Genomic DNA, 14,017 nt, shown 5'->3' on the forward strand with positions numbered 1-14,017 from the left:
ACAGAAGAGTTTTTCACCTGATGTAATTTACTTTTCTCCATCCAACAGATAAAATCAGAATCATTTCAATCGTTCATGACAAGGGCAGGCCTCAAATACTACGGCAACAAGGGAAGGGAGGCAAGGTCACATTGCTTGCCATTAATCAAGGTCAATTTCACCCAAGTCACAGCAGAATGTGTTTTTGATCCCAATATACAAATTGTGCAACAAAGAGATATTAGATATATGTAGGAGGGAATGTCACTCAACTTATCATTCACAAGCACTTCAACATACAATGTGCTTCCCAAGGCTAAAGGCCATATTAAAGCTACAGCAAAACAAGCTTATGATACACAAGAATCAGTATAAACACATAACTCCAGCTACATAATTTCAGAGTCCTTCTCTATCAAGCATCAGGTAACCCTCAAAGCAGGTGTGCAATTTCACTATAGAAAAATATAATGGTACTTCACCTTCATAGAATAAAGAAAACCTAGGCATATGCAACAGGTACTATTTTGCATTTAAGAGAAATTATGTTGAGCTTCTGCAGTTTTATCACTTTGTTTACGTCACTTTTTTTTCTCCAGGATAATAACAAAAAAGAAACATGTTAACTTCAATAAACTCCAGCTTGTATATAAAAGCTGCTTCTAGTGTGTTCCCTTGGAGTGAAATGCAATATCCCCTAGGTTTGCAGGTACAGCTGTATGATAAGACAGACACATAAAACAACAACAACAACAAAAAACAGTGTGAACATCTGTACTAATTTTCATCCCATCATAATATAAAAATGCGGAAAGATACTAGGAAAACATGGAGGTGATATACCCGTACTTGTGCCATATTTGATTGCCTTAATGCCGAAGATTCTTCTTTGCTGTCTATATTTCTTCTTTTTTCTTTGTGGGTAAAGATATGATGAACAGAGGCAAACGGCTAAATGACTATCCAAGATTTGTAACTGCCAGGCCTTCATTAAAGGAAACCCAAACCAAAAGAGAAATGTGGATTGAGTGAAAGCAGCAACATTAGTACAACACATTAGTGAAAGTTTGAGGAAAATCAAACAATCGATGCATAAGTTATGAATTTTTAAAGTTTTGGTTTTGGAACCACTAGATGAGGAGACTACTAGAGATTATGATGTATGTGTGGATAACAATAAAGAAAATATAAGGGGAATTCCACAAAAATTCACTTTTCTAGCATAATGAAAGAGCACTCAACTATCCACTTTCAGAAAGCAGGGGGAATAATTGCTACCCTTAACATATGTCAGTATCAAGTTGATGGAATGTGTAATTTTCATGAAAAATGAATTTTTGTGGTATTCCCTTTATATTTTCTTTATATTGTTGTTCACACATGATGTCATAACCTCTAGTAGTCTCTTCATGTAGCGATTCCAACACCAAAACTGTAAAAATTCATAACTTTAGTATCCATTCTCCGTTTTTCCTCAAACTTTTACTGATGTGTTCTACTAATGTTGCTGCTTTCACTCAATCCACATTGCTCTTTGGTTTGGGGTTCCCGTTAAGTCTGGGTTCTTCTTTAGTGAATTAAATGCTCCTTAAAATTCTGGGTATGATAAAGGATACAAATCTTAACCGACTCATACCTATCTCATATAATAATTTATGGATATCTTGATGCAGTAGCCATGGACAAATGATACATGAAAATGGGAGATTTACAAAAACATTTGGTGTTCAAAGCCATTTGCACTGATGTCTCATACGTTTCACTTACCTACACCAGTACAAAATAACAAACTGATCATTAAATTGATGTTATTTTATCGAAAGGACTTTTAGAATTATAGGCCTATCCAAAGAAATAATAGACAGTACTACATGAAGGCAGCAAAACAAATGCCAGTGAATGGTGATATCAAGAGCAAAATCAAGTACACCTGGAACATGCACCCTTAATATCAATTCATAATTTATGAAATTGAAGTGCAAACATATGCAACTGAGCCAAGAATATATTCATAAAGCAAATTTGGAAAACTACAAGAGTGACACTACAGTAGGACTGACTGAATGTTGACAGTAAGTCAACATGGTATTCCATAGGCAACTCAAAAAGGTGCCTACAATGTATGATTTCAGCTCATCTCTTTGCCATTACATACATCAGTTTGCAAAATTGATTTTCAGTCTTTCTTACAAACACTCATCACAGTTTGACTTGAGATGGATGACAAGATATTTCATTCTGCCACAGTAGTCATTCAACTAGTACCAGTTGGTGTACATGGAGACAATGTACAAAGCTTCCCTTGATCATTCCATTACTGAAAGTGTTCTCTCTCAACTTGCTTTGCCAGCTGAAACTGGCTGAGCTCATCACAAAACTGCCATTTATTTGCCATACTATTCACTCCATAGACGGCTGTCAAGAGAGCTATTGTCTTCATTAATTAGTTCTGATGCACTGAGAAAAGCCTGGGCTATGACCTGCTAGAGCATTGAGAACATGAAAATTACATGATACCATCCAGCATCAAAGTAAACGTGAAATGCACGAATGACGGTGAAAAGATACAAAGGCGATTCCTATTTAATTGATTCAAGTTCAAAGTCCGCCGCAAAAAAAAATAAAAATGGTTTATTATCCATGCAGCACAAAGCACCCACCAGTACCGGTATACTCCTTTGCGAGGCAATTTATATTAGTCTCTGAGCCAGACCCTTCATGTGCAAAGATAACTGAAATCTCCCAGTCTGGGCATCAGATCAACTTCAAACATAATCACTATGTGCTTCTAGTTCATCACAAACCTGGCAAAGAATGATCTGCAAGAACCAACATCTCTACAACATTTGTTTTAATGGAAGCCATGAAGAAGTCTGTGGGTTTCAGGCAAAAAATTACTATACTAACTGATCGAGTAAGACTACAGCTGGTTCCAGATAGAATGTCAGTAAACATGGATTTCAAGCAGTCGAAATCCATCATTCAAAGGAGACAATTGGACTTTTCATAGACAGCTTCTAAAATTAGGTGAGATGCCGCTCCATGGAAGGACAAGTAGCGCTGGGTCACTGAAGCATGTTGAAAAGACTTGATTCCCGTTCTGAATGGAAACAGCAGAAAGGCAAAGTTTGTCTGAGAACAAAAATAGCTGCATCCAGGGAAGTGTAGCACAAATCATTTGTACACCATTTGGAGCCTTGTTCCGTAAATTGCCACACATACTACATCCTCATTTGCAGTGGGTGGGTGAGACAGTAAGAGAAGGAGACCACGAATTTATGCGCACTATCTCACTGATTGCAAAAATGAAGATAAATTCACTAAATATCAAAATCAGATCCATGGAAGATGCTGCCGCAAGTATTTCTACACTGTGCCTCTGTTCTTTCTGTCATTTACTACAAGTCTGACGAATACAAATAAAACAAAACAGAAACCCAGGACAGTTTCAGTTTAGTAAACCCAGGCCAGTATATAGTCTTGCATACTAACAGCTGTAACTTCATAGCTAGAACTATGTCTAGTCATTTCATAGTGTGCAGACATAGTACCGTACCTTGCCCAAAAGAACATGTAGTTTCTGATATCACAAACCAAGTCACTTACTCACACTATCAAATATCACAAATGATACATCCTTGGAGAGTGAGAAGGCTAAAAGAGACGACAATAACTTCATCAAAAAACTGATGCATGAGAAGTACTTGAATATCAAAACTTGCCTGTACGTCATGGCTGAAATGCCTCCCAGTCACAGGAGAAATACATGTAGTCTCTAACTTCCTCAAAATAAACTAAATCTAGCACACCATGTATTATCACGATGCAGTAGACACACAGTTGTTACTATGTTAGAGGAAAACTCAAACTATGTCTGAAGGCATGCTGATGGGTAGTGTGCAAATGAGGTCAGCATCATGTGACAATATTTTCCTTTAAGTTCACAGGTTGAAATGTTCAATATTTGACAACAAAAAGTCAGCTTTATCATCACTGCTCTATTTCATTCTATGCAATGAAATAAAATTTCTGTCCTTACACTATTGAATGTATTCACATACAGAAAGTTTACCTTTTTAAAGCAAATGTCTTTTGTTCGGTAAGTAGTGACCACTATTCAAAATCTCATAGTACATGCCACTACAGAAGGTCAAGGTGGATGTACGGGAATTACACATTAAGTCTAGACGCCATAACTCATAGAATTATCAAAACAGTTGATTTGAATCCTCATCTGAAAACGACATTGCATTTCATGTTTTTTTTTAAATGCAACAATGACCCTGAATGGTGCAGACTAAGCGTATTTCCCTCCACTCTGACCAAAATATACTACAGCTGAAAAGTAAGACATTCACTCAAAAGAAAAAAAAATGCTAGAAAATGGTGAAAGACATATTTGGCTGGCTGTGCAGATGCAAAAAGCATTGGTTGAGATTTGGCCCCGATTTTGGAGCATGCACAATTGCTTTCAGTTCATGAGAGAACTCACACACCCTTGTTTGCACACTGCACATATCATGCAGATTAATTCTGATATGATGGTTGAGCACAATGCTATCAAAGGGTCTATACTTAGGGCTGAGGAGAGAGCGAGAGAAAGGGAAATAAAGTAGGTTGCTTGGTTCACCTCAGCCTGCTGTCATGGCTATACAAGCTTCATGTTGATCAGACAGAAAAGGACACGTACATTGTCATTATGCCAAGCCCCTCCCGCAACCTGTGTTACCGTCGGTATTCATTCTGTCTAACCAATCACTTACATGTAAAACACTGCCATAAAAAAGGAGGCAAATGAAAATTTGTGACATCTCAGAATCAGCAAACTATCTGTCTCCCCTCACAAAATATATCCCTAGAGTGCAATATTGTTTTGACTTGATAACATCTCTGGCTTTTTAAACCGAGCTTGGTTTCTTCCAAAAAGAAATGATTAGTTAACCCAGATTTGGTCAATTTGCCACTTGTTTCTTTTGGCCTTCAAAAGCAGCATAAGGCCTTTTTTCCCTGAAAAAAAAAAATTTGCTTATGCCCAGCCCCACTTTCATCCCACAAATTTCACAGGTTAACTTTAAAAGGATGATATAGTTTTGGTTGAGATGGGGCTTTACGTTTCCAACTTGTTTGTGAGATAATGAGAAACTTCTTGCACAATATGAAAGAACACTAAATTCTAAGAGGAATTCCAAGCTTATTTAATGAAAATTGGTTTTGAAATGGATGAGATATCCCCAAAACAAAGTAAAACAAGGCGATTCTAATAAAAGTTGGGTCCCACCAATTATTCAGATCAGAATAATAGAAGAAGAGCCAGACTTTTTCAATAGAAATAAATATCTACTGAACTGATAACATGCAATGAATTACTTGTACTTTAATAGCAGAAAGAGGTAAACAAGGCTGATTTCTCGCCAATCTTTAGAACCTATTACTGCATTCAAGTCTGTCTTCCCAAACAACGTTGTTTACTTTGTCCTTCCTTTTATGCAATGTATATTAATACTGCCTTGGACACTCCTTATTGCATCTTTTCCCCTGATGTATAGCAACTAAAATATATGGGGCAGAAACATAAAGTTGGATATATTACAGAGGTAGAGATGGGGAAAGGTGTATTATAGCTCTCTTTATGACTGCAAACTTGACACAGTCAAAAAGGCAAAGTGATACCGTGTAGGCTGGAGAGTAGACTAAATGATAAGTATTGTGTCTAAATAGCAAGCCCAGACATCTGCCAAACTTGGCAGCAGTTAGCTGTAAGTAGAACTACATTCACAGTTTGCTCTCTTAAGCCTGGGCATACAGATATAAATCACTTATCACTGTCACATGCTTCCCACAAAACATGTGACATACATGTAAACAAGAAATAAAATCTGCAAACGATGGACATTCAACTGCTAAAGAGCTCCAAATGATGTTTGGATATTCTCTTTCAAGGATATCAACTTAACACCCATTGCATTGATTTATGGTAAAAAGTACACACATACATTGGCGTTGACCCCGAGATCAACACAATAGATGGAATAAGGAGAATAAAACAGGCTGACATACATGGCAAGCCAAATGTCCCATTAATCAAAACTGCTTTATCGAGCATTAAAACTTAACTTATTGCAAAAACACAGTTTAGAGGAACTCTGTCTATTGAGCAGAAAACTTAGTTTTTTGTTGATAAACTTAATTTAACAAGCAAAAAAAAAGCAAAAAAAAAAATTAGTGTGATTATCTTAGTTTTTCACATGGTAAACTTCATTCATTGACTGATAAACTCATTTTTATCACCTTTATGGAACATTTGGCTTGCCATAGCGTAAGCCAAATGTTCCATAAATTGAACTAGGTTTTTCAAAAATCAAATTAGGTTTTTCAAGAGAAACCGTGTCTATGAAGCAAAAAAGTTTATTAATAAACTGTATCAAGTGAGAAACAATTTCATGTGTATTCTGAAAATTTAGTGTATAAAAAAAAAAAACCTTATATGATATTATGATAAAACTCAGTTATATCACATTTATGTAACATTTGGCAGTGAACTTCTTCCACATGCCAACTAAAGACAATCAGCATCACAATCATCACAATTTTTTAGTTCACAATTTCTGATCAATTTTCACATATCGCCATTTAATCACTTTACATGTGAACAGTGCATCTGTGCACTACAGGCGTACAGCTGGGTAGGCCCTACATTCTCCCCCAGCCTACAAAACATACATACTATGGTGGTCCTTTGTTGGAACACCAGGGCCATATTTACCATGCTATTGATCACACTCTACCAACAAGTTTGAGTAAAGCTCATAGTCAACCACTCTTTCACTTCACTCTGTCCTGTTAGGGCCTACAAGCTATAGGTACCTATAATGTTCCTCCCTGATCCTCTGAACATACAGTACACATGTTTTCATGTTTTTCTCTTCTGCCTATTGTCAGCAAGAACTAGACTGGATTGATGTTTAGTAAACTATATCCCTCCTGAGGAATAACCATGTGCTGTTCAAATGATACCTACCATGCCCTGCCCTGCCCTGAGTGGTGGATTTTGGTTACACTTGGTCTTGACTTCATCTTTTATTGGTTTGGTTGCCTTCCCAAGGAAAGGCATACATTAGTTCAATATTTGACACTGATGATAGATAAACAAAGGACTTGCAATTCAACACCACTGAAAATTTGCAACAATGGTGCTTGCCGTCACATTTTCTTGTACGCTGTATATTCATTTCCAGCTCAGAGCATATGTTTTTATACCAATTTCCTTTCTACAAGTTGTCATACAATTGTAGTAATGAATTCATATTAAGTGATGAATGCATACCAGTAAATTAGATAAAAGAGAGAGAATGGATTGCAAAGCATGAAGTGATTAGTAATGAACACACTTCAACTTTCACTCAAATACAGCAACTAATTTGTGAAGCTGAAGATTTTTCTACCACAGAGCGCAGCTGCATGACAGAAGCAGTGTAACAGAAAGATAAAGCTAAAGCCATAAAAGAGACAAATATTTTACAAAGGACAGGAAGATCTGCTCATCCTAGCAAAGGAATGGAATACTTTAATAGAACTCATCTTTGTTTCCACAAAATAATAACAGAGCTCAAGGCCTCCTCCTTCATGCTGCTTTTATCTTCAGGCAAAAGAGGAACTCCTAAAAAGCTCTTTCATGCTCCACAACCAGACCATGGGGACTTTATCTGTTCTTTGTTGGATCCTGTGACAGGACTTCAAACTTGTCAGATTGTAGACCAGGGCTAGTAATCACATGCCAATAGATTTTTCATGCATACAAAACAAAACAGAGCCATTTCTGACAGATACCAGTTTCCCAAAAGTAAACCCCAATCTATTTTGAGATGAATAGTTCATACACACTCTGATCATGCTCTCTTGAAGGGAAAGAGTGAGAGATATGAGAGAAAAAAGAAAGATTTCACAATAATATATGACAAAGCCTTCTGGTATTGGGAGTGAGGCTAAACATGCCTCTCATAGCTTGCTGGAAACAAAATCTGGTGCCTGATCTCATAACCCTGCCATTTTAGATTTACGATAGAAGAATGTGCCAATTCCCCCATGTCCTGCCCAACCAGCCATGTGTGCTGCATATACCACTATGGTCCCTGGATATAGGTGACTAGGCTCTATGCCCAGTTGTTTTGCTGAGCTTGATCGACCATGTGTATACCCTTGCCAACCGGCTCGCTGGCACACACTGAAAGAGCACTCCCGTTGTTTTGCAGGACACGGAGATGGTTTTCACAGCTTGCAGCCCAGAGTCATGATTGAAACATCCACATAGGGTTGGATGATATGTGCAAGCCTGCTTAAAGAGCAGATAGATTCATTAATTGTCAGATCTCAGTCAGACTCTTTTTCCCCCATTCAACTGTTATTCCCTCTCTGTATGCATTCCCATTGATGGTATAGGTCTGTGCAAATCATCTATCTGATTGCCAATTCACTTAGCAAAATGAACCAAATGTACATGTATAATATCCTACATCTATCTGCCGCCATCATTTCCATCATCACATGGAATATAATGGAGAGAGTGGGATCTACACTCGTTTAAGCATGTCAGAGAGATTTGGAAGATTATTTGCATGTGTTTGATTCCTTCAAATGGTAAAGAAGTAATGTATTGTCATAATATCTCAACTCTAGTTCTCTTTTGGAAAAAACCCACACAGTATATCAAACAAAGCTATAGATTTGATCATCAATATAGAGTATGTACAGTAATCTATGCAACCTCTAATTAACCCAATACTGTAAAACATGGAATTTTAGTGGCATGAAATTTTTGCAAATTGGAACCGTTGGCCTTTTTCATGGCATGAAATTTTTGCATAATGCCTCTAGCATTCAATGCATATAGTGTGGACAAGAGCCTTTGCGTACATTTTAATTTTGCGAATCTTGGCTCTCGTGAAATTTGCAAAATTAAAATGCACATGTACATTCCTCGTTTTACAGTTATGGGGAAAATGTTTAAAGAAAACAAAACCTAAAAGAAAATTTGACAGAAAATTAATGGAAAAGACCCCTGTTCATCTGCTTTTTCCATTATTGCACAAATGTCCCAATTCAAATTCCAGTTTGTAGCTACATGGGTCATATAATACGCATCAAACAAAGCCCATATGGTTGGCTATCTCAACCCACTCCTCCCTCCCCCCCCCCCCCCATCTCAAGCATGCATCTATGAGCCCATATCATGTACGCATACACATAAGAGTGCGTACACACACACACATGCACACACACACAATGCACAAGGGTAGTCCCGAAAAACCAGCAGCACATCATAAATATCAAACACACCCATATCACTGCGCACACACACATACAATACCACCACACTCCAGTGTATAGATTTACAAACACAATCCTGGGTCCCTGGGAAGTAATAGTCTTATCAGGACAAAGCGTCCAGGCTCACACTACAAATTCTGAACATCTGTACTTCAGCAAGCCTGGAAGGACAGCTTCATATACGACATAGTAGCGTTTGCTGCTCTATTGCCAATGATCACATTACCTAGAGAGATACAGAAATAATTTATCTGGAATATATCATTAAGCAAAGTAGGCAAAGCATTGGCTCTACAAAAATGCTCCATCTAATCCATTTTAAATTCGCCTACATTTCATACAACCTTTTCAAAAGTATGTTTCTCTTTTACATCAGGCTGGTAAAAATCATATCCATGTACCAAGGTCTACTCTTCTCTTCAGCATGGAGTTAGGTTTCTCAGGTTCCTCATGGACACATAGTAGCCTTGGAACTCTTGATTTCATTCTCTTCATCTTTACACATTGGTTTATTACAGTCAGAGTAGATGTCGGCTGACTTTAAAAACACTACAAGACATACACAGATACAATGGTTATCATATGAACTGCAGTGACTGTGTTAATGCAACACCAGAATATGTCCAATATGAGCTTCTCATCATGTTTTATCTCAGTATTCAGACAGCAGTTAATGAGCTATGAGAACTGAAAACACGTACATGTATTGCAATCTACAGTAATTGAAATGTCCCAGTGTTACTAAACGGAAAAGGGGTCTGTATATTTTCAGACTACGCCAGGCTCAAAGCAGAAAAGGAAATAGTGGGCATTGCAGGGGTGTGGCAAGCTTGCAAGCATTTCTTGCGCTGTGATTGGCCAACCAGCCTAAACCGGCTTGTTTGCATGGTGCCTCATCCCCACAAAGACCACCAGCAAGATTATACCCAGGAAATAAACTAGTCTTTCTTCTTCAGACCAAGAAGTTTAGTCTTGGTAATTACTACTGTATGTTGCTCCAGAAAAAAAGAAGAGAAAATAAAGTAAAAATCATCCTATCTCCATTGGCAGTAAAGCAAAATAGGAATATGAATTCATTGATTCACCCACACTAATAGCCAGCTTTTCCTTAGCAGCAACCAAGCCTTGGCAAAGGTGTAAAAATACATGTAGTTACTGAACATCCTGGAAGAGACTGGAAACTATGCAGAGAATAACACGACAGGTCTAGCAGAAATCTTGGAAAAAGTTCTTCATCTACAAGTAAAGTAATAAAGCCAGCTTGCCATATTGAATGCAAGACACAGTTACAACAGACTGTCAGGTCTGCAAAATTAAGGCTATACAATCACCCACCCCTCCCCCCACAAACATACTGTAAAAACCCCAGGGTCTTTTGGCAAGCCAACCTACCGGTTCTCCGGCATCCTGTGCTCTGTGGAAGTCACGTGGTGCACAGCGGCGGCACAAAATCCATCCCACAAAAAAGACCGGGCAAAAGTTAGCAATTCACTGGTAACAAGGACCCTACATGCTTTCCTCTTAATGGTAGGAATTATCTGCTACTTATTGTGTGGATGCCCCACTTCTTCCAAGCATAATTTCTATTGCAAATTCCAGCAAGTTTCATGTCCTTGTGGACAGAAGGTTGGGTATAAACACAAGCACATAGCAACTTTTCTTGCTATCAAAAACATGTAGCTTATCAATAAAAGGCTGGTTAATAGAATACACCTTATACCTCTTTATCCAGAAAGGGAACAGGGTTCTATTATCCAGTACACACAGCTGCTAAAGGGAGAATGCATAGCACCTGTGTGGGGGATATCCTACAGTGACAGGGTGCATCATACTTTCACAAGATCAGGAGTGATCAAAACTGAGGTGAGAATGTAGGCCTATGAGTTGAACGGAGAAAACCATCACACCTTCTGAAGGACAGAGTTATCCCCCATGCATTGCAAACTTTAAAGTCTTGACATGTTACAGTCACATTAAAGGTCAAAATGACATGTGGGATAAAACCCCCAGAGCAGAGGCAGTAGGGCCTATGGGTAAAAAGATGCAAGGCAGCCAAGAGATCAAATCACATGTTGTGAGGATAAGTTTCTGATGCCATTAACTTCTGACAGAAGTAGAAGTATTAGCATATTGAACCCCAGAAGACAGTGAAAGGAAGACCAGTTTGTGCCAAGTCATTAAACAGATAAATTTCCCATGCCTGCAAAACAGATATGGTATAAATTACTGCTAATATTGCACATTTGTCTCATCAGGTTATCAATGACTGTGAGAAGAGCAATGCATTCCAGAGTTTTTCTCCTTTACATCAGATTCTTAAGGTGATATTAGAGAGGGGGGGGGGGGAACTTTTCAACTTGCATCTAGAGTGGAGAGAGTCACTTGATACTCCCTGCAGTGAAGATTTGAAGTTCAGAAATAGCTCTCCACCCCACGTCTCTCTCCACCCCTGTCGCATGACCCCTGACCCCTGACAGAAAACAGCGCCCTACAATTTTCCAGTGCTAAACTTGTTGCAGCCTAACCAGCCCTGACAGAAAGTGGAGGGAGGTCGGGCAGAGTTACGTTACAAGCTTGGCACAGGATGGATTGGAAGAAGAAATGGGGAAAAATACAATTCTAGTCCATTACAGCCAAGAAAACAAAATTCATTTGCTGTTTGCCTCTGGAAGGCGAGGGAAATGCAGATTAAGGAATATAAACTCAAAATCATTCTTATTTGGAAACAGAGAACGGTCCATGGTGAGAAAAATACCACTATTGTATTCATATAGGTACACTTAAAAAAAGAACAAAAAAAATCATGTCATTGTGTCACTACCCAAGCAAGTTTGTTTGCTTCTTTCAGATGCATGGTTTCAGGGTCTTGGTGTATGTAAGCCATTTTTCTTTTATCATAATGCTATAGTTGCAGTTGTGCCTTTAGGCATACCTTTTTGTTAGAACTCTTTCAATCAGAGCCTAGGATATAGGGCCTATATACTGTGCTTTCAATCAATCCTGGTGGTTATATTTCAGAAATAATTCAGTAATTCATTAATCATATGAATAATTTGCATGGGAAAGTGTCATCATACCATGACAAAATCCTTACAGAGGAAAACTGTTATTGCACTTTGTTTTTATTCAATACTCTGATTTTCAGCAATATAGACATATAGAGAAAATGTCCCTGTACATGACAAGATTTTTTTTTTGTTCCATGACACTTGCTCCTGCAACAATTGCTCCCATGAAATATCTAGGTTATACGCTAAGTCACGCATAAATCTACTCACAAACACAACCCTAATCCTAGTCCTCACATCAACCAAAACTAAAACCTTATCACAACCCTAACCCTAATTCCTTGGAGAAAATAAGACTGGAGCAATTGTGCAGGAGCAAATGTAGTATCATCTTTTTTCTTTTCTTTTCTTTTTTTTAAAATACTTTCAATAGTCATGCCTAAAGAGCAGGGAGGGCACCCAACAGGACACTTGTGTTAACAATTTGCTCACAGCAAACAGAATCAACCGCAAAAAGCATGGATGTATTGACTCATCCAACATACTTTGATCTTAGGGCATCACCTATGATAACAAAAAATGGAACAGTCCGAGGACACTGAATAATGTAGTGTGCAGGAAATATGACATCTTGCTGCCTCTCCTTCTCAAGTAACTTATGCCAATTTTTGCCCAGACCACTTTGCAACCAACTGAGTAGCACCTTGCAAGCCAATACAAGCATTTAAACAAAATAATCTGAACTTATCCTGTGAAGAGCTCTGCATTTATACAGAATGTCTGACATGATAGAATCTCAACTGAAACTATGTGTCATCACATGATATCACTGACGGCATCAAATCTATATCAGATTCTATTAGGGACACATGAACTTGGCAAACTAGGTTGTCTTTAAACCTGTGAGGATCATCGTGTCCTTTTTACTACCAACATAGTTGCCAATCAGGCCTCCAATGGTCTTGACAGTGATGCTAAACAGTAAGACTTTCACTTTTGACATACTTGTGACAATGGCCATGTGGTCTCTAGGAAACCCAGGAGACATCTATGCCCAGGGTACCTCAAACGTCACCACTCATTTCTGAAGACTCACTTTGTGGTGGCTCCTGTTTGTTTACCTTGGCTAAAATAGAAGGGAATATAAATCCTACTGACCCTATTCAAGGTTCTGGCAAGGTGCACCACCGTTATAGGCGCTGTGTGCTCACTGTAGCATGTTTCCATTCACATCCAAAGAGCTATGGGGGAAAGAGGGGGAGGGAACAATCCAAACAACTGCCCCGGAAAACCGCAGTTCTAATGACAAGCTTTGTACAATCATGGAGCTAGTAGCTACATGGTACAATGCAGCTAGCTGCACGAAGGGATTTTTTTTTTCTTTCTTTCTTTTTTAACAGAGGAAGAGAAGAAGATTTGATATAACCAGAAAGGAAACATGACAAGAAGGCATGGGAGACGACAGAAGTGGTAATGACCGCAAGGAGATGGGGTGAACATCCAGCAGACAGCACCCGACACTGTTTCTGCTGAAACATTCATCTCCGAGCATCTGCCTTTGAGTTGTCACAAGTTCTTTGCCCCTCAATATTTACTCATCAGCCAGGAAACCGCATGATGGATGGCAGTGTTTATTTCTCTTCAGCTCACTCCCTCCTCTCCTACCTATTGTTTGTCTGTGTTTTTTCTTTTTAGCTTTTTTAAAG

The 14,017-nt window shown here is 38.4% G+C and overlaps 1 protein-coding gene across 1 annotated transcript in view; it reads right to left on the reverse strand.

The window, feature by feature from the left end:
* LOC139737674 (zinc finger protein 704-like) overlaps positions 1 to 14,017 on the reverse strand; it is a 56,852-nt gene that overhangs the window by 20,691 nt on the left and 22,144 nt on the right. The window lies entirely within an intron of this gene.

This window comes from Diadema antillarum, unplaced genomic scaffold (genome assembly GCF_040938485.1).
Source record: "Diadema antillarum isolate AM-2024a unplaced genomic scaffold, OU_Dant_1.0 seq00000698_RagTag, whole genome shotgun sequence".
NCBI classification, from domain to species: Eukaryota; Metazoa; Echinodermata; class Echinoidea; order Diadematoida; family Diadematidae; genus Diadema; species Diadema antillarum.